The sequence below is a fragment of the Hirundo rustica genome, chromosome Z (genome assembly GCF_015227805.2).
Source record: "Hirundo rustica isolate bHirRus1 chromosome Z, bHirRus1.pri.v3, whole genome shotgun sequence".
Lineage (NCBI taxonomy): Eukaryota > Metazoa > Chordata > Aves > Passeriformes > Hirundinidae > Hirundo > Hirundo rustica.
In genome coordinates this window covers 10370640-10393183 of record NC_053488.1, presented here as the reverse complement: position 1 = coordinate 10393183, position 22544 = coordinate 10370640, and the positions used below count along the sequence as shown (strand labels likewise).

The following is a 22544-nucleotide window of genomic DNA, read 5'->3' as shown; positions in this document are numbered from 1 at the left end:
CGGGGTCAGGCTGTTGTGTCTGGCCAGCACGGGGAGGTCAGGCCAGAATCATGGCAGGGATGCAAAGGTGTAAAGACACAAACCTGTTCACATCCTGATCTCTGCTCCATGAGAGTCATCTCTATTTCAGGATGTCCTGAGAACATTGCTCCTTCACCACAGGCACAGTCATGCATGGACATGGGCTAAACAAGAAGAGCTGACAGTATTGGTTAATGCAGCTGCAGCAGTCAACTCTCTGAGAGTGAGGCACAGATGTACAGGAACAAGGACAGGCCTTTTTGTTTTGTCTTTCTCTTTTTGCACTGGCTCCTGTAACCAGTGGAGCTGCTGTTGCAAAAGACTGTATACCAACACCAATTTTTAAGCATATTCAACTTGAAGCTCATGGCTCCAAAAACACCCTGTTGATCCCCCAGCCCTTTGTGTTCTTTATTCCAGTTCAAAACTGAAAACAGATCTGAAAACAGATGTGGGCACTATGTACTTCTTTCCTCCCTCCTCTTCATACCAGCTCTGTAGTTCCTAGACTATAGTAGACAGGACAACTATCTGACAGTTTCTTGCCTTTTCCTTGTGTGGGAATCTGTCCTGCTCTTTAGCTCTGGGAGCAGCACACAGAGATATCCAGGGGTCTCCCATGATAAAACCAGCATCCGGTCCTGCTCTGTCTGTGCCACACTCCTTTTCCTTTTGCCCTCACTTCCCTGTCTCACCCTGTAATTTCCTTCTCCTGCAGCAGCTCTGAAGCCAGTAGTGAGGCTGCCTCATATTCAGGTGCAAGTGGCAGGGCAGATCTTTTCAGCCTGCATTGGAGATGGCAGCAGAAACAAGGACATTTTCAGGAGACGTTGTTCGGGGACAGTTTGAAGCTCACCTTTGTACTTGCCTGGTACTGCTGGCTGTGGAGAGGGAGCCCAGAACTGGCATGAAACAGAGACCAGAGTGAGAAGACAGCAGATCCTGTTGTTTGTTCTCTGTCCTGCATGATGGCTAATTACCAGCTCCTAATTACTTTCCAGTATTTTCCCTTATAATGTTAATACCAGTGTTAATTAATAAAGAGAGTGTCACTTGATTTATCAGAGCCAAGATGGCCAATCATTCTGGAAGTGAAATTGGCACAATCAATTCCTTTTTACCCATTTTGCATTCACAAACACGCTATCCTTATTGGGCCCTCTACTTCTTTACAGTTTCAGGACAGAAGAAAAATTTTGTTTGGCAAATTATCTTTGAGTCACCCTTTTTTTTTTTTTTTTTTTTTTTGGAGAAGTCAGGCATACCTTTCTGGACCTCTCTGTCATGGGGTGATACATGAAATAATACACTAAGTAATTTGATCCAGCAACTAAAAGGCATAAACTAATGAATATCATGGGCAGAAAAATGAATTCTCTCATAGCTATATTGGTACTGTAAATGAAGTATCACAGGTGATTAAAAACCAATTGTGATGAGCCAGACTGTCTCAGGAAACAGCAAGAACTTTGTAAACATGCTGACAAAGCACAGTTTTTAACCCCAGGTGTGAAGGGACTGAGACCTTGTTCTACAGTTTAATCTGCAGTCACTGGGAACATCAGCAGGGGATTGTAGAATCACTGTGTGAGCAGATTGCACCAGTATTCACCTTTATACATCACCAGTAACTTCCCATTAGCTTTGATGAGTCTCCTCAAAAGTAATGTTTTATGGCATCCGTTAATGTTCTCTGTGACTTCTGAGGGTAATGGTGAGGATGAACTTCTTAAGTTACCAAGTAGGAAACCTGATTTCTGAAGTTAACCCATGTTCACAGCTCACAGCCTTTATATACATTCTTTCTTTCTCTCTCTCTCTCACACACACACTCACAAAATAAAAACAAAATACAAAAACGAAACAAAACAAAAAAGCTGAAAAACAATTTCTGGTTTTCCTTTGTGTTATTCCAACACTATATTTCCTAATGGGCTATAATAAAGCATACTGAAATTTTTCCCTAACATCAGAGCACTAGATGGGAGAGGGCAGTACTAGCCATCGTGGCCAGCCTGACGCTATGACAGTCACGTCATCGAATCCATCTCATTAACTCACAGTACAGAGAACACAAGAATTTCATTGACTGAGAAAATTTGCTGCAGGGTGGTGAATGAAGAGCGAATGAGGACAAAATAATAATTCACATATGAATAGTGGAACAGAAACAGAACAGCCTTTATGGTCATGGTATTGTCATACAATACACAAGTCCAACAGGTCTGTCTGGAACGTTATGCCTGTCTCCTGGCTATTTACACATCAGCGCCATAAAAGTGTGTTTAAGAGGTACACAATAAACACTGTCTTCTGGAAGCTGTTTTGAGAGCCATGAAATCAATTTTCACATGAAGCAGCAAGGTTAGGGTTTCATGGTCAGTCAAATTTGATTTTCTCTGCCAGGTCATCCTGGCAGAGCAGATCAGGTAAATGTCTTTGGGACACCTTGCCAGCAGTCTGATGTGGCCCATTGCAAGTCCCATCTTCATAGGACCCACTTGTACTTCTCATTTGTGGCTGGAGGCAGAGTGAGGGGTCCCTCACTGCATGTGTGCCCACCCTGCTGCCGAGCAGGCTGGGATATGGCTGCTTGTACTTCCTCTGTCAAAATGCATACTGGGGAAATCAGGCTTTACTCCCAGCCTGGCCTGTGGCAGGTGAACATCCTCTCCTCTTACCATCACTTTACTGTTTTATTCCTATTATTTGGCCCTTCCCAGTCTAGCACCATTTTCACAACAGACCCATCCTCTACCTGTCAGTAGAGATGGCTAATTAGGAAAAGTTGGTTTTGTGGACCAGCTGGCTCAGTTGGATGCCAAGTTGAGAGCAGGAGTGGGCTCTGGAAGCAGGCTGCAGTGACTCAGCAAAGTGAGTCCCTGCTGCAGAACCTGGACAACAATGGCAACATTTTTGGTGGAAGTGCATGGAAAAGATTTGAAGAAAATTGTACAAAATTCTTCCAACTCATTGAAGTGAAACCAGTACTTTGGGACAATATTTCAGGGAGAAGAGCTGCTTTAGTTTTCACAGATTTGCAGAACAGGAAGAATTTGTTGCCCTGAATAAGCTGTAAAAAAGTATTTTTAACTTGTTTAATTACAACTGGCATTCCTGCAGCACAGCCAAATGCTAGAGGTGGCCAGCTCTCTGAAAAATGATCATTACTTAGACTGGCACTATGGGAGCCCTATTGGGGTAACTGTAAGCCAGCTTGCAACTCTCTTTTATCATTAAGTCATCTTTAACAGCTGAGCTCCCTGCTTCATTTTAAGTGGCTGAACATTAAGGATTTTACTCAAAACAACATTAAAAGCAGAAATAACTTGGTTTTTACCATCAGACAGATTGCTTTTCCACTTAGCAATGATAAGACAATCATTACCTCTGCCATAAAGCGGTTACCACTTCCCAGTTCTAGTTATAAACCACATACATACATGCACAAATACATGAATTCCCCTTGCATGGTTCGGGGTGAGAAGTGCTTCCTATCTTCCAAACACTTAGAATGAAACACTGACAACAATTTTAAGTCCTTTTCTCTTCACGGACTAATTGCTCCCGAGGATTCCATGAGAGTGGAAGAAAGGTGTTAGTGGTCACAACCATTTTTTCCACAGGGGAGCTAGGAAAACAGTTCAAAAATGAACGGATGGACAAACCGAGCATTTCCCTGGACCAGTTTCACAGTCTGGGCGTTTTCTTTATTAGCACTCATCATTACAGATTTTCTTTCCCCTTCAGAGTTACTATTGTTTCAGCTTTAACAAGATTGTAAACTGCTGAAATTACCAAACATTGGACCAGATTAATATTTCTTGAACATCTGTTAATTCACCCTGTCTCTAAAAAGGGAAATATTACATGACAACAACATGATCAGATCAGTATCTTTCTAGTACCTCTACAGTAGATTTTGTATCATACTTGTTTACCACGAAAACACAGTCTGATATTCAAATACGGTCTTGTGATTTGTAAGTTTGCCACAACAGTCAATTCAAATTATAGTATCTTCTGCCATTATTACATTTTTATTGTAAAAAGTAACACTTTTTGCCATTTACTTTTCTGGTTGCAATCATGAAGAATTCATGAGAATGAATATATTTTGTACCACTTTGTCCTAAATTATATTTAACAATGTTCTCAAGAACGGATTAATTCAATGCCACTTTTCACAATTTATCCTGAGAAAAAAAAAAAATAAAATAGTCATGCAGCTTCAGCAGGCAGTATTCTCTAGCTATTTTGTTATCAGTCTAGAGATTTTATCAAGAAGAAAAGGAGTAAGAAAATGTATAATTCTGCTGGAGAAAGAATGCAAAGGGAATGAGTAAAATGGTGTAGGTTACTCAGTCCTTGTGACTCTCTCAAGGTTAAAATCTCAAGTCCTGTTCAGATGCTATAACTAAAAAGATCTCATTTTCATTTATTGACTGTTTCCCAAGTGGAGTGAAAACAATTATTTAAAAATTAATATTTGAAAAAAATTAAAGCTCTGCCATTCAGATTCCTCACAAATTTATCATTTTCTGCTCATCATGAAATCCTGAAATAAAAAATGAACAAAATACAGACTATACTCAAAGAGCAATAGATTGTATTAGTAACCAAGGTATATATACTCATCTTAAACATGGAAGACACACTTCTGTCTTTTCTTGCGACCTGCTGTCTACTACAAGTACAGGATACCTACCTTGCATTACCTACCTAACCTTTGGGAGCAGCAGAGGATGAAAAGTAATTGCCAGGTTATGTCCGAGACCGAACTGGACAAGAAATTAAAGTTTTGTTGCTCTGGCCTTTAGAAATTTGTTCTGTCTCCTCAAATCCCCTATTTTGATATAAATAAACTAGAGCAAGGGGAATTTTTTTCTGCCTGCAGACTACTTTTAATCTGCTGCATTAAATAAGACAGTGATCCTAAGAGTGACTGGATATACCTAGCTGGCATACTTCTTAGAAGCTTATTATTGAACAAAAAGTGAACTCCATTTGATGTACTCCTCCAAGAATCCACTTTGCGCCAAGGGTTTGTCTGGACAGATTGGTGATCTAACTCCTGTGCCCACGGCCACCCTTAATCTCTTCAGTGTCTGGGTGAAGGCATTTGCCTGGCCCGAGAGTATATAACATCTAAATCTTGTAAAATGGATGAAACAAATGTGTCTTTCCATATAGACAGCATCAAATCTCTAATATTTAACTTTTTAAGCTTTTAAAAAGAGTTACAGTGTTTCTAATGAGTAATATTTACTATTTAAAATTGTTAAAGCCTGAAAATGCCCCTGGTTAAGTTTTGAAGGATTCATAGGTCCAAATTTTCAGTGCTCTCTGGAAAAAAAAGAGAACAGAGAGGGGAATCACCAGAAGAAATAAACAGGCACTGTCACGGCCAGCAGTGCGCTGCCAATCATCACCATGCCCATCCCATCCCTCATACAGCCAATCCCCAAAAGATGCCCAGTGTCTAGGGCTGTCAGGTCACCCCGGGGCCAGCTCTGGCACCCCAAGAGACACTCAGAGCAGACAGAGATGTCCAGTGTGGCCCTTCTGTCACCAGCATTCAAGGTGCTCGTTTTGCTGGACCAAGATGCACATATGAGCCTGAGCCTTTGCTGGAACAGGACTTCTTCATTGCCAGTGGATAGGAAAATGTTCAAAATTAGCAAAAATGCTTCATTTGATCTTGCCTGCTTGCTTGCTTTGAAGAAAATCTTAATTTTTCTATATTTCTTCAGTAGATATTCTCAGAAGACATTTTGGGTAAGCATACAGTTTATAAAGAATAGATGTGGCATGAAAATACGAGGAATTCTACTGGAAGTAATCCTGGTTGAACTATGAGCATAAATAACACCCCAGCTTGGCCCTGCAGGGTCTGGACTCTGCAGAGACTGCTGCTCTGTTGTGGTTTCAGGCAGATTTTGGGAGAAACCCTCCCACGGGCGCACCCCTTCCCCCCACCCCCCCCAACCAGTTCGGGAAAAGACTTCCTCAGAGAGAAGTGGAAAAAACCTGTTTATTAAACAGGCAAAGCACTCCCAGCACAATACCCGATGACAAGAGCTTTGTGCTGCTTACGGGGGGATAACAAACTTAAAGAAAGAAAGTCTCCTCTTGAAGATAATCACTGTGCTCCACCACTCCATCTCCGCTGGTGCTGGGAGAAAAGGAGATGTGCAGGGCTGGTCTTGGTGGGATGGGTCCCCTGTGGAGGCCCCCGGTGCTTCCCCAGGTCCTTAGTCCGGAGAGGTTGGAACAGTTCTGAGGAGAGGGCAAAAAAAGAAAAAAAGGAAGGAAAAAAAAAGGAAAAAAAAGGAAAAAAAAAGGAAAAAAAGCAAGAAAGCTTCAGCTATTCTACAGCGTCTAACTACGCTAGCACTAAACTAACTAACTGCCAGGGAAAAAAACAACAGAGCTTCTTTTGTCTTGCCGTGTTCCAACTCCCCCGCTTCAAGGTCACTCCGAGGAGCAGAGCTGTCCTGTGGAAAAACAAACGGCACTTCCCCTCCCCTTTGCACCCAATAGAAAATTGGGGGATACACAGTCACCCCAGGACATGCTACCAGGGACTCTCCATCCTGTAACCTCCTACAGCAGTTCTTCCTGCTCACCTTTTCCCTGGTGTTTTGTACAGCTGACTCTTAACTTTGGGTTGGTTTTTAATAAATATTTATAATTAAATAAAGACATTAGACTTTACTGGAGGTGGGACTGATAGCAATTATGAGAAAATTTAATGTTCCTCCAAACCATTTCTGAAGTTAATAGGATATTAATACAGGACCAAAATGATGACTCAAAGTTGGAAGTGCTGAAGTTCAGTTAGTTAAAATATAATCCAACTTTGGCCATCTGTCTGCCCTGTAGATTTACAGACAGGAAGAATGGAGCAAAACCTGCTGAACATTGTCAACTGCTATTGCATTCATATTCTGCACTGCGTCTGGACTGACATCAGTACAGTTTTCTGCCAATTTATGTGACTGCAGTTGCCAAAATGCTTATTCACACATAGACTGGGCTGTTGTCTGTATTAAGTCCTATTTTTAATTAGTTTTTTACACCAAAAAATTTCTTCATCAAGAAAAGGGACATGTAAAAAGACACTTCAATGCATAATTTTCATTAGCATTTTGCATATGTTTCATGTTATCTTTACTTATTATTTATTTTCAGAGATTATTTAAATCTCTGACAACTCTCTAGCTCTTTTCCTAGTCTGAAAATCTTGCCTAAGAATAATTCTGGCCAATCAATTGGTTTGATTGCAGAAGTCTGGTATGCTCACAAATAAGTTCTGTCATAAATTCCTTTGTATTCTTGTTACACATATTTTAATAAGGTTTTTGTTATTGATTCTTTTCTGTCTCCGGCTTAAACTTCAGCAGACCCTTTAGGAGTGCATGAAAAGGAAAATTATGTTCCTGGAGCAGGAGGTGGAGTTTTCACAAGTTTCTCTACCCACAGAACGTCAGATTCGCCTGGCAGATTCGTATCTGCCAGCCATGCAAATGCAGTCAATGCGGTGTGATTGACAAACCAGATCAGTCACACTCCTCATCATTACAAGGTGATGGGATTGCCCAAGACAGCTGAAAAAATGCTGGCACCGGGGAGGAAAGGGGTTTGTTTAAGTGAGTGCCTCCGTACATCTTTGGGCAGATGGGTTTTTCTTTGCAGGGCCTGGCTGCTACACCCAGTGTGAGAGTTTTGCTACAGGGCCTGTAATTAGCTACTAATGAAATACCCCTCATCCCCAGCCTCCCCGAAGACCAGCAGCAGGTGCTCCTATTTTCAGGCGCGCGCGAAATATCTGCCAAACCGTTTGGCACATCTCAGCGAGAAATGTGCCAAATTACCTGTCACAGCTGAACTGCCTCTTCAGAAGAAAGACAGATGCTCCCGCGGCCCGGTTTGCGTGGAGCGAGGGTGCCCTCCCGTGGAGCCGTGCTGCCGCGGGGCGCCGCGGGGCGCGGGAGCCCCGGGAGCCTCGGGAGCCCCGGGAGCCCCGGGAGCCCCGGGAGCCCCGCCGCCGGCCCCGCCGCCGCTCGGAGCGGGCACCGCCAGCGCGGAGACCGCCGGCATCCCGCCGTTCCAGGCCCTTGATCGATCTCCGCAGAAAGCCTCTGAGAGCAGAATGGAGTGAGTTCTTCTGGAGCTCAGAAGAAGGGGGAGGTGTTTTAGTGTTAATAACAGCTGGCGGTGACTGATGAAACTGGTGCAATTCTCTTTCATCTAATTTTTTTTTTTTTTTTTTTTTTTTTTGAGAGGTTTGAGACGTCATTCTTGGCTGTCTCCTGATTTTTCTTCCCTTTTATCATGATCCCTCTTTGGAGGTTTTAATTATCTTGCCAGGCGTTCTTTCAGTATGAATAAATTATTGTTTTATTTACAGCCGTCTTTATAAGAGATACTTCAAAAACCCGATCTAGCAGAAACTTAGCTGAAAGTAACACTTGACAGTGTTCTTACTGTGCTCCCTTCTTCCAGCTAACAACCCTTATATGACCAACCACGGGTGATAGCAAGACAGGGTTGACTGTGTCCCTAAAAATGTCATCACACCTTGTCACAAAGCTTTGGCTTTCAAATTTGTCTGAGTAAAGGAGCAGGACCCTCTCAGGGTAATCTTGTAATTATCCACAGCTCAGCTATTGCAAAGCAGAGTGTAGCCTGAGCTCACTTATTGGCTTTTCACTTATCTATGATGATTGTTATAAATACAATAAAGTCCCTAACTAAAAGAAAAAGGAAGCCACTTAATCCGGTCTCGTGGTCGTACCAAGCAGGACCCTGTCAGCGTAGCCTCCTCTGCCTCAGACACCAGCACAACACCCCTGGTCACACATCAGGCAATGTGACCAGCACCTGTCCTGTTTTCTCCACTTGTACTTAGGGGAGAGGAGTCTCCGTGACTTTGTTAAGCCATCCTAGCCTTTTCTCAGCCTAATGTCTTCTTGTACCTCTAACAGTCTGTTGCTAGCTGCCCCAGATTGCAGCTCACTTTAAAATTCCTGCCAGGCAAAGTTAGTATCTACTATCGTTGTCATTACTACAGCAGCTTACCTTTCCACGGCACCTGTCAAACTAAAGCAAGACAGTGACAGAGCACTGAAGTGCCACCTTCTTGGGCTTGAAGAGTGGCTGATATTGCACCACATACTACACGACTGACGGAAAATGACATTTGGACAAGGACACAGGGACCAGTTCCATTAATGACAACACCTGGTAAGTGCACTGAGAAGATTGCAGAACTGTCCTTTTCCAAATTCCTTTTCACACTGTGCAATGAGGAGCTTACTTTCTTTGGGAGACGGTGTTCTCTGGTGCTCCCACAGAGAAATCCTGTTCTCTGGTCTTTGCTGTAAAGCACAGCTGTCCCTTCTCTCTTCCCATGCTGCCAGCTCTGAAAAGCTCATCAAACAGACATGGATGGGTTGTGGCCAGGCTTGTCTGTGCACATGTGAGAGTGTCTGCATGTGCACGTGTTTGTGCACGTAAATTGGGCACTCACAGGACATCTCCAGTAGCTTTTAGCAGTACATCCACTGCTGCAAATCAGCACTTGGCAGCCCATGAATCCATTTCTCATACTCACTATCTCTGTACCGAAATGATCCATCCTTCCAGTCCTTAAACATTTACCATGCACCTTGTGGCTAAAGTGATGACAATGTTTTCCCTGTGTGCTCATCCTGCTTTCAGGAAGGAGCAATGGAGCAGCTGAGAGCAGCCCATTTAGGATGAAGGTGAAGCCATGCGAAATCTTGCACAACCATCACTTTGAGATCTGAACCACACCAGGTTTGTAGTGGGGGGGGTTGGGTTTGTTTGTTTGTTTGTTTGGGGTTTATTTCAGGTTTTTTTTTTTTGGCTGTGATACAAAAAGGCACAACTGTTCTGGCTTTATACAAGAGATAAGGAGCTGAAGTGGGAAGGATCTTGCTATGCGAGACCTTAACCACAACTGATGCCACTGTTGAGGCCAGTAGGTCAGTCAAAGCCCAAATTAATTAACTTTACCAGCAGGACCTGATGCTTGAGACACACAGATCAAGCCAAAATGTCTGGCCTTGTCCCAAACTGTGACTGCAAGGCATGGTACCTTTCCTTCCCCTTGGGTGGGAATACCCAGGCTCACAATCCCACTTGCGGTAGGCAGTCTTTCATCAATTTGATTTTCTGTGTGGTATGCCATGCATGCACTCGCAGAGGGATAATTCACAACTTTCACTGCAAGTTATGAAGTAATAATAGGTGCAGCATGACCCTCAGGCGCTTGGACAGGTGCAGCACCCACAAGATGTCCCAAGGGTGTGTGCTGCAGCAGGAGCTCTGGCAGGGAAAAATGAAAGCAAGGAAAGGCAGGCACTTGTCACATGTGAGCGAGTCAGTGATTTGCTCATTGAAAGAGCAGCTCTGGTTTTAGCCCTCAATTAATGGAAATAGGGAGGAAACTGCACAACAGGCCTGTAGCACTGACTCAAAAGATGAGTAAATTATATACTTCTGCTGAGCATGTGTAATTGCTTCCTATGCTCCCTCTGCCCTCTTTTTCCCTTTCTCCTACCCACTGGCAAGCAAGGCTGGGAAGACAAGGAGCACAAGCCTTCCTCCTGTTTGTGCAAGTACAAATAAGCAACAAGGTATCTGGATGGGTTTTTCCATGTCCAGCAAAGGGTTCGCAGTGGTTTGCCTCAGTCAGGAGCTGGTGTCAGCAGTCAACTAGGCTTCTCCCCATGGGCAAAAGTACAGACTTTGCAGCAGAAGGGAACAAGGACTGTTATTCCATTTCTTTTGCTCTGAGCAATGTGGAGAGTCACTGACAGTCCACAATGATGTGAATGGCATTTGTTGGGTTTTTTTGAACTGGAGCAGAACGTCTTACAGAGACACACGCACACATACTTGCTGGCTTTGTATCTGTTCTGAAAAACCCAGTACATTTTCAGCTCCTACCAGTCCTGGTAAGTACAGAAATGGAGTAATGGAGAAAACAGTAAGGCCAATGCTTGCAGGCTGCTGTGTCTGTGACAGAGGGAAAACATAGAATCAAGAAATACAGTTCAAAGTGAGATTTGGTAGTATATAGACATTAGACTAACCAGAGTGCTACAACTACTGCTGACAAATATGTTTTTAAACCATGTCTTCCAGGTCTGAATACCAGTGAGCAGGATCTCCTGTCTCAAGTACGAATCCTGTAAGGTAAAAAGTTCCTGTTGCCTCTCTTGAAAACCTGATATTAGCTATAATTAAAGATGGAGCCTGAGATGAGATGAACCTTGAATCTGACTGAACAAGGCAGATCCTTGTCCAGTTGTGCCAGATCCCAGATCTCTGGAGGCAGAGTAAATGAAATACAAAAAAGTAGATTTAAATATCAGAGCAGCCTTTAGGCAGCAAGGCAGGGATAGGGACTGGTAACTAAAAATAGTAGCCTGAAGTGCACTTGACCACAGTCATGAGCTGAGGGTTCCTAGCCTCCAGGCATCCATTGGACGCTCCACTGAACCACAGGGGATTACCTCTGCAACACCCTGAAGGTCCCACAGCTGTCATGGTGGTGGAACAGAGATGGCAACTACACCAAACTTTGACAATGAAACCATTTCAGTGCAAAGCAGAGCAGCTTTTCAGAGATTCACACTTTGTTTGGCTGAAATGGGAACAGTCCGCTTGCTCCTATGCTGTGGCATGGCCTGGACAGAGGAAGTCATGGTGTTGCTGGAAAAGCAATTCCTGTTAATACACATTGCTCTTGATCCCCTTCCTGTAATAGCTGGGAGGTTTTTTTGTAAAGCATGGTGAATTCAGCACTACTGAAAGTGGAGAGATCAGATTCAGTGTAAATCTGTTCCACCACTTTAGGCTCGTTTTTGTCAGCCTTTTGTTTTTGGTCCCAGACAAGTAAAGGTAGTCCAATCACATGTGAATAGACTTGTGGTACCCAGAGTTATTTCAATCGTGATGTACCTCTATTGCTTCCTGCAAAACATGTCAAAACAATGTATATGCACATTTGAATGAGTCATCTGTACAAACACTCTCTTTCAGGTAGAAATTTAACTTTTTCCATAGAAGGTTTTTGTTGCTATACAAATATGTGTAAGTCAGAGTTAATTGCAGGGCTATCCCTGAACTTTTATTTTAAAGCTGGAGAAGTCATTGGAAAATATCCCCGGATTTCCTAACCAAAGCCAAGATTTTGTAAACACAGATATTAAAATTAAACCCTTAAAAATTTCAGAGATTTCTTCAGAGAGGTGACATCTTCAGAGAGGGATGTTTCTCTCACAAGTTGCACAGCTGAAAAGCTGTTATTAGGACTACCTCCATGGAAGTCACATGGAACAGAGCTCCAGTCTTCCCTCCTGCATGCACACATTTTTGCTTAGAGGAGCAGGCAGAACAAGCATATTGTTCTGGAGGGAAATTATATAAACCTGGGACTCATTTCAGTGTAAGAATAGGAATTAAAGGAGTAGTTGCTAACTGGGGAGGAAGGGCATGGGGTTCCTGACCTTGCTGCACAAGTTCACAGTTCTTGTGCTACAGCTTTGCTGTAGGCTGACAGGAGGTAAAATATGATGTCATCAGACCTTAAAAAATGAACCAAAGAAGCTTAATGAAATGTGGAATAGGGCAAGGGGCTGTGACAAATGGCCTCCCCTGCTGACCCCTGCAGAATCATATCTCCCAAGGGGCATCTGGGAAGATGTGGTCTCAAAGTCTCTTTGGCTGGACAGCAAGGGTCAGAGCAGTGAAGAAACACAGCCTCCAAAGCAAAATAAGGAATTAATGCTTGCAGTTCCTGTGCAGCTGAGTTTGATTATTAACTATAATAATTATACTGCACTACACCTGTTTTTTCCAGTCTTCTCACGGCCTCACTTTGCCTGTTGAGGGCCTGATCTTGCAATCATTGCTCAGCCTTGAAACTTAGTGCCAGAACTTGTCTTTTTTTCCCAGCCACTCAGTTGTTCCCAAGTGCAGTGTCCTGCCAAGTACCATTTCTAACTCGACCGTGCAACATCTCCAGTATCTGACACTGGCATCCATCTAGGGCTGCTGAGAGCTGGGATACAATCTGGGATGGGCTGTGACAGACCAGAGCTTGGATGGATGGACAAAACCTGTCAGCAATGATTGGTCATAAGCAGATATGGCAAGACAGGACTCCTTGGGTTATGACACTCAGATGTCTTCCAAATGGCGAGATTGATGGGCATAGGTAGGTCCTCTGTGCCTCTTTCTTTGTCTGGAACAGGTCTAAAAATATCTTCCTGTCATGCCACTAGAGACATGGATGCAGGGACACAATGCAGGACACACTGCTACGGAAGCATCCTTCTATTTCACAAGATCAGTCTTTTGGCTTGGGATTTGCTGGGTTGCCCCAGAAACTCATTGCCCTCTGTTTCAGACCCTGAGCTATGGGCCACTTCGTCCTGCTATGTTCATTTCACATGGCTGCCCCCTATGGTTTCAGTCCTATGGCACTAGATGTGCATGGGCAGTAAGCAGTTTCCTGAAGCTGCATTAACAGTCTGCTGGATAGACTGCACCTGCTCCATGAAGAGACTGAAAACATGAGTTTGATACTCAGATACCTCACTGCCTTTTCTAAGTGCACTCCTTGGCAACTATAGGCCTTTCACCCTCGCTTCAGTGAGTGGTAAAATTATGGAGACAATTATTTGGGGAGCTGTTGAAAAACATGAAGAGCAACAAAGTCTTTGGTCACAGCCAGCACAGCTTCATGAGAGAAAATCCTCCTTATCAAACCTAATTTCCTCTTATGACAAAGTAATCCACCTAGCTGATCAAAGGAAGACAGCTGATGTAATCCTTTTGGATTTCAGTAAAGTTTTGATACTGTCTCTCACAATGTCCTGCTGGACAAAATGTCCAGCACTCATCTGGATAAGGACATCATGTGATGGGAGAGCAGCTGGCTCATGGGTCAGGCACAAAGGGTTACAGTGAATGGGGTGACATCAGAGTGGGGATCTGTCACTAGGGGGTTACACAGGCTCCACCTTGGGCTCTGTGCTCTTCAACATCTTCATAAATGATTGGCTGCAGGACTGGGAGGGAATATGAAATTCACAGATGACACAAAACTGGAAGGAGCTATTGACTCCCTGTCTTGGTTTTGGAAGACAGTTGTCTGCAAGGAAAACTAGAGCCTCCTTTGCAATGGAGAATGTAAAACCCCCTTCCCTCCAAATTATTATAATTTTGCAATTAGGGGCTTTCAGGCAAAGATATGGGAATAGGAGTAACAGTTCTTTACTAGGAATATTAAAAAAAAAGAAAATACAAATGTAGTAGTACAAAAAAACAAGCAAGGAAGAAAAAAAAAAAAAAATCCTGGAAAACCCTGATAGATTCAGTTGGTCAGGGTGTTGAAAGCATTCCAAATAAGTCCTCCTGGAGCAACAGATGTGATTCTGTGGAGTAGAGATGGTCCTGTAGAAAGTCCAGTGGTGACAAGATGGGTCCAGTCTTCCTCCAAGAATCCAGTGGAAAAACCAGATCCCTTGTGTCCTTCAGTCCCAGTTTTTATCTAGCAGGAACAGTTGGCTCCTCCTCACTGTGTGGAGCATCTCACAATGGGATGATGGAATGTGTCATGTCATTGGTGGGCCCTAATGGCCCATTATCAGAAGATGTCCCCCTAGAGGATGGAGGGGTGGTGAAAGAGGTAAGAAACACTGCCCCACCTGGATTTAATGGCTGGGCCATTATCAGGAGGCATCCTCCTCCTTCCCCCCTGGAGGGGCAAGAGAAGGACAAAACATCTCCCAAAAAACAGCTTTCAACAGATGAAATAGAATACACTTTTTTAGGTTACATAATCCAAGACATTCCTTCCAGGCCCAGAGGCCCTGCAAAGAGGGCTGGGCAGTCACCAACCATGTGAAGTTCAAGAGTACGGGAAAGTGCCGGGTCCTGCACCTGGGATGAGACAACCCTGGATGTACAGACAGACTGGGGAATGAGAGGCTGGAGAGCAGTGCCATGGAAAGGACCTGGGGGTCCTGGCTGATGGCAAGTTGAGCCAGCAGTGCCCTGGCAGCCAGGAGGGCCAAGTGTGTCCTGGGGGCATCAGGGACAGCATCTCCAGCAGGCAAGGGAGGGGATTGTCCTGCTCTGCTCTGCTCTGCACTGGGGCAGCCTCACCTCGAGTGCTGGGACAGTTCTGGGTGCCACAGTGTAAGAAGGACAGTTCTGGAGAGTGTCCAGTGGAGGGCATGAAGACACTGAAGGGCCTTGAGGGGAAGCGTGTGAGGAGTGGCTGAGGTCACTTGGTCTGTTCAGCCTGGAGGAGGCTGAGGGGAGACCCCATTGCAGTCACAACTTCCTCATGAGGTGAAGAAACGGGGCAAACACTGATCTGTGCTGTGTGGTGATCAGTGATATGACTGAGGGAATGGCCTGAAGCTGCATCAGGGGAGATTTAGGCTGGACATCAGATAAAGGTTCTTCACCCAGAGGGTAGCTGAGCACTAGAACAGGCTCCCCAGGGAGCGGGATGGTCACAGCACCAAATCTGCCAGAGCTCAAGGTTTTGGACAATGCTCTCAGGCACATGCTATGATTTTCCAGGCTGTCCTGTGTAGGGCCAGGTGTTGAACATCGATGATACTTGTGGATCCCTTCCGTGTCAGGACTCATCAATGATTTTATGAACTCATATCCTTTCCTGTTCGAGTATTTTCTCAGAGCCACACTGGAGATCACAGACCTTGTAAATGTAGGAAGAACCAAAAGTATCCAATGTAGCCCTTGGATAAAAAGTTGGGCAAAGTGATGCTATAGAAAGTGCTCAGTCTCAATTAGATTTTTATTAAGTAGGTTGGGGTAGAGTGACCCTGGCTCTAACTTTGCTTTCCTTTATATAGATATGTCATTATTTCAAACAATAACCTCTGATGCAAAGGTAGGAGTGAGTCACCTCCAAGGGGCTCTCTGAAGAGGTAATACACCAGAGGCACAGAAATTACTTCAGCTTTTCCTCAGAAATACAATCGAATTAGGTTCATGCAAGCTCCCTCTCCAGCCAAGGGCTGCACATCTTGCCCTGACCAACAGAGCACTCCAGCATGTTCCAGCCCACAAGGGCTGCTGGCCACCACATTTGACATGTCACCAAGTCTTCTGGCCATCAGCATATTTTTGAGTCACATACCGCCTGTACAACATTTCTTGTCCATTTGATGGTGCCCCGACAGATTAAATGTCTGTACTGGCAGCTGCTTTTCCTGCACCCAGAGTAAAAGTCAGAAGAGGAAAAGAGCAAAATCCACAGCCACTGGCATCTGCTGTCAGAATTTAACTTTCAGCCTTTATCATGACATGGGGATGGGGCTCAGTATTTCTCACTTTAGTAATCTGCATCCCCTAAAATGGGGGACTGATCCCAGCAAGGTGTGTTCCCCCTCTCCAGCGTGTCTTTGCACTAAGTTGATGCTACTCCATTGTATAGTCCTGTGTTCACCTGCAGTTCAAGGACTCTAATGAAGTGAAAATACCCAGAGGAGGGGGACAAAACTATTGAGAGGGCTGGAATGAATGTCCTATGGGAAGTGTCTGAGGACATTTGTCTTGTCTAGTTTGGTGAGAAGGAGGCTGAGGGGTGACCTCATGGCTCTCTGTGGCTTCTTGAGGAGGAGAGGTGAAGAGGGAGACACTGATCTCCTCTCTGGGTATCCAGTGATGGGACAGAGAGGAATGATTCAGAGCTGTGCCATGGGAGGTTTAGGAAGTATTTCTTTTCCAAGAGAGTAGTCAAACACTGCAACAGTTTCCTGGGGAGGTGGTGTATGCTCCCAGCTTGTCAGTGTTTAAGAGACATTTGGACAATGCCCTTCATAATATGCTGTAGCTTTTAGTCACCCCTGAAGTGGTCAGGCAATTGAACTGGATGAATGTTTTATGCCACTTCCAATTGAAATAGTCTGTTCTACCGTACACTAGAGAAACACTGAAGAGATGCAATTTTGAAAATGCATAGGGTTTCCATTTAAGGCTCTAATAATCATCTAAAAACAAAGAGGGAAAAAAACCCCAACAAATCCTGAAAAGTTGCCTACTGTAAATTGGAGTCAGCTCTCCACAGTTAGAGATGAGACAGTATCATAAAGTGGTTCACAGATCCTGCCAAGCCTGGTGCATACAAAATTAGATCAATTTTCAGTTCTTTAGTCTGCATAATCTAAATCAAACTGAGTGAGCCTCTTGTAACCTGAATTCTCCCCATTCATGAATGAGAAGAAAACCTGAAATCTTCTGCCCAATGATTCTAAGATTTCAGCAGCCACAGCTAAACTGCAAACTGCAGCCTACATTAGTAAGTAAGAATCCAAATGACCAGGATAAAAAACAACAACAACACCAAACCAAACCAGAACAAAACAAACCAAAACAAAAACAAACAAACAAAACTTAATTACCCTTGTAATTTTTGACCCAACAACTTTCTGTTAATACAAAAAGCCCACGTAGATTTTCCATCTTAGTGTTTTTTATGACTTTGTACATCTTTCTGTACCTGCTATTTTCCCTCATGCAGCACAGAAATACATGCTTTTACATGAAGAATCACAGAACACAAGTTTCCACTGTGATTTGTTACAATACCCATGAACAGTGTTGGAACATTATGAATACCAGCATTTAACTGAAATTAGGCTGGTGGGTTTTTTAAACCACTTACTGTTTTCTTTTTTCTGATTGGGTTCTGAAATATTCTTTTAAACATATAAAATACTAGCAAAACTTTAGGAAACAAATAAGTTATAGTGAATATTAAGTTAAATAATCTAGACAGGCATTCTAAATTAATTCTGTGCAAAAAACAGACTTTAAGAACCAGAGAACAATTAATAGAATCATGGAACCATAAAATTATAGAACCATAGAACCACAGAACCATAGAATCACAGAATGTGCTGAGTTGCAAGGGGATCACAAGGATCATCAAAATCCAACTCCTGTCTCTGTGCAGAACTCTGTGCAGGAGTCACACCTATGCCTGAAAGCACTGTCCATGTGCTCCTTGAACTCTTTCAGGCTTGGTGCTCTGTGGGAGCCTGTACCAGTATCCAGCCACCCTCTGGGCAAAAAGCTTTTTTCTTGATATCCAGCCTAAACCTCTCCTGGTCATTCAGACCATTTCCTCAAGTCCTGCCACTGGTCATGAGAGTAAAGAGATTGGTACCTGCCCCTCTGCTTCCCTCAGGAGGATGTCCAAGAGCTTGGTGAGGTCTCCCCCCAGGCTGTTCCTCCAGGTTAACAGACCAAGTGATCTCAGCTGCTTCTCACAGAACTTCATCTCAAGGCCCTTCACCATCCTCATGCCCTTCTTTGGACACTTTCCAATAGCTTTATGTCTTTTTTTATATTGTGGCACCCAAAACTGCCCCCAGGACTCACACTGAAGCAGCCCCAGTGCAGAGCACAGCGGGACAGCCCCCTTCCTTTCTGGCTAGCCATGTCGTGCCTGATGTACCCCAGAACGCAGATGGCCATCTTATACCACTTAAATGTTGAGGGTTGATGCAGATGTGATTTTAAGTATTTTATTGTTTTCATAAATCGATAAGCAATATTTACAGTATTGATATTCCCAATATATCACCACCACCAGTGCTTGGGGAGTGAATAGTAAAAAAATATGTATCTGGAAACAAATTACATCCAAGCCTCAAAACAATTAAAAATGTAGGCAAATTATGGTGCTCCAGAAGTTAATCACTCCAACAGATGGCTGGTAGCTTGTTAAGAAGAGCAAAGCAGACATTTGTCTTCCTTTGGAATCCCATATCTTGAAGAGAATAGGAATTCCAAGGGACCACCAAAGATGGGATTGCTGAAACAAATGAATTTGACTGTGAAATAATGATTAAAATGTCTCTGGAGCACCAGAAACAACCCATTTGGGGCATTTCCAATCCAATTTTCCACTCTTCCTTTTTCCTTGTCCTGTTTTGGCCTTGCATGTAAACAGTGCCCCCTAAACAGGGATTTGGATGTGAACTGTGGATGTGGATGGTGGATGTGGCTTCACAGGCTGGTTTACAGCTGGGATTGCAGCTATTCTTACAGCCACAGAGACTTTGCACTGGAGATTTGCAGAGCAAACCCTGGTGTGCAGAGGCAGCTCTTGGATCCTGGAAAGCAGAACTTCAGCTTACTCTTAGCAAAACATTCTAAAGCTGGCTTTAAAGATGAAATTCCTTTAAATGTACCTGTGAGGCTGATAGAACCAGGTGCTGGTGGTCTAGAAGGATGTTTACTCTCTTGTGCTATTGCCTATAATTAAAAGAGAAAAAAACCCTTGCAAGAGTGTTAGAATAGTAAAGCAAAAAACAGACCATTTTTCAGAAGCTTCCAGGTGTCCTGGTGGTGGTGGGGCACACCAGATTTCCACAATTTTATAAGGTGGATTAATTAGGATATCTACCAGGTACATCCAATAGGAGATTCAGTCTTCCCAGTAACCCAAGCATGGGTCAAACCCAGTCGGTCCAAGGGCTTCTTTGCCCCACTTTTTCTTATGACTTCTCAGATTCTCATTGGGAAAAAAAAAAAAAAAAAGGCTTCTTCTAAGTCCTCTTCCAGACAATAAGACTATACAATATTTGAGGAATATGTTTAGAAGGTTAGCTTATTGTTCTAAAATCTAATAGAAAGGATAGAAAACATACTAGAATTAATGAAGGAGATGTATAAGCACATAATAGTAATTTACGGAGCTATGAATATATGAAAATTGTATAAAAAGCAAAAATCTTTTTGGCATCAGTGCACACATGAGCACACATGTACAGTGATTTGGTTGCATCTGGTTACTGTATAAAGAACATTCTCACAGTCCCTCAGGCCGTGCTGTGCTGGGGGCCAAGGGCCTGTCCTGCAGAAGGAGTGCAGAAGAAAACTTTAAGCCAGCAACATCTGAGCTACCTTCAGAAGAAAAATAAAACCATCAACATGGAAGGGCAGAACTAATTAGTAAATTAGAGTTTTGATGTCTCTGTACTGTTGCTTCTAGGATCTGATCTGTTGTTTTCACTGACCATGGTCCTGTCCTCTGTAATTCTGTGTGGGGTACTATGGGGTTTTATTCTCTATTTTAGGAGTTGGTGTGGCTGAATATTCCAGTTTCAGGCTTCAATACAATGAGGTTGTGCACCCCAGCTTTCTCTCTGCACAAAGGTCACAATTTCTAACACATTAATTCGCAAATTTAAAAACTCAGAGTTTTATTGATGCTGTGAAATTAGTAAACCAAAACCCACAGTCTCAATTAAAGAGTGTGAACAAAGGATGACAGAACCAAATCCTAATAAATAATGTACCACTAATCAATTAATAAATAATGCACTGTTGCAAAGCCTATCTTGCAAGATAGCACTTGTGCCTTCTGACATGACAGCTCACAGACAAATATCACTGTGATGGTCTTTCTCACACCACAATGCATGTGGCTATTAAAACCTCCGTTTAGTCAGCATGCCCAAAGGAGCCTCTTAGCAAGTACAGATGTTATAAATATTTAGGCCATATTCAGATTGAAAAAACCCCTACCATTTACAGTGCTGTGCCACCAACAGGAGGCTCCCCATGCTCTGAGCCCTGACAAGAGCTGGCAGGGGAGAGCAGCTGCCTGGCCCAACACCAGCAGGTGAGGAGAAGGGGAGGTGCAGACCTCGCCTCATGGGATGTCAGCAGTCTCAGCAAATTAGAAACAGTGTTGGGAGTATCAGAGGCACGCCATGAAGACAGTAAAAGGTCCAGTTGTATTGAATGGGGGGGGGGGAGGGGATATTTGTTGATAAAAGGGATAGAAAGAACTTCTTACATAAATTAGTAGTCTGGGATGATAAACAGTCCCTCAGTTTTCATCTCTTTTCTGTCTCCCTTGGCAAGACTTACAGTGGTGAGAGGTGGTGCAGGAGATGCTAAAACCCATTCTAGAAGCTTCCTTGATGAGGAAGATATCTAAACCTGCTTCCAAAATCATAAAGTGAGTTTCTAAAAAAAATGCACCCCTTTGTGATGTAGCTGTAAAATAACTAATAGGCATTTTTTGCTGCACAAAAAACATCCTCTTTTCCCTCTTGCCAACTTCTCTTTGCATCTCTGATCTTCACTGCTCTACATCTCTTCTTCAGTCATACACATCCCTAGGCTTAGTTTGTAAACTGTTTTTTGGTTTGGTTTTTTTTGATGGCTGAACTTATCTTGACTTTCACTTAAATACATCTGGAAGAACTGACAAAATTCAGGTAGATTGCAAATAAAGGAGAAGTACATTCTTGAGCAAATAACAAAGCCTTTGTATCTAGCTCTTAGGAGAACACCACTCAGTTCCTTGCACAGCTTTATACAATTATAAGTTTACATGACTGTAACAGTCTCTCCTTCTATTCTGGTAATTCCCGTAGTGTCTTCCTGGTATATTAACATAATTATTATAATGACGCTTTGGGAAGGTTGACCTGGAACAGAGACTAGACAGAGCTAAAAGAATAAAATAGATATTTTTTGAAAGGCCTTAAATGATATGCCTTGGGCAGTACAAGAGCCTGGCCTGCGCTACACCCAAGGTGGACCCAAAATGGTCACAAAATGGACCACCAGTCATGAGGTCTCACACTTTTATAAGTTTTGGTCCATCTGCATATTGGATTTAATTGTCCAATTACAGCTTCAGATTATGAAGTCCCATCCCTCTTGTTTTCTCTCTTCAGTGCACCCTTGTTTATGTTTTTGGGCCTGAAAACTTGGAACCATTGTCTTTGGTCTCCATCTGGAATAGGATTTGTTTTGTCTACCTATTCTGTGAAGAGGGCTGACTAACACTTAATATGGGGTTCAGAACTACGCCCCTAGGCAGCACAGAATCTGAAAAACATGAAAGCTAAAACTTAAGGCATCAATAATATAATGCATTGTTACATATTACAAACTAGCATGAAGAATATTCAACACTTCACATTTTTCCTGTACATGCAGATCACTAGAATTTAGTTCAAGTAACTTGCTGTTTTCATGTCAAATTGAGTTTCCTCTGTATTGAGTACATTATTAGGCATCTAACACCTAAATTTGATTGCTCCTGTGGACCAAGTCTGAGATAAGAATCTGACCAGTAATATACACTTCCTGGATAGTTTAGAAGAATAATTTTAGAAGAATAATTCATTTGCAGATTTCCTCTGTTCATAATATTTTCAATACTCTAACAACCTATAAAATATCTATGTTCTATATAAACCAGGAAATGACATTTCTGACTGGAGAAAACTACATCAGACCATCTTTTCTTGTTGCCTGTTTTATGGAAAGGCATTTGTGTTGGAGCAAAGCACAGAGAATTTTGAAGCTGTAAGCACAGTCACCCAATAAGAATCATACGTGCATTCTAAGTGGTAAACTCTTGATGCAGTAAGGCATTTGGAAGGGTTACAATGATAATACATGAATGT

The 22544-nt window shown here is 43.1% G+C and overlaps 1 long non-coding RNA gene across 1 annotated transcript; it reads left to right on the top strand.

The window, feature by feature from the left end:
* The first annotated feature begins 8094 nt into the window (after window positions 1–8094).
* LOC120765025 (uncharacterized) lies at window positions 8095–9831 on the top strand. The gene is made up of 3 exons (XR_005704349.1): window positions 8095–8181; window positions 9098–9270; window positions 9748–9831. It is a non-coding gene; the product is annotated as an uncharacterized LOC120765025 (long non-coding RNA).
* Window positions 9832–22544: the final 12713 nt, after the last annotated feature.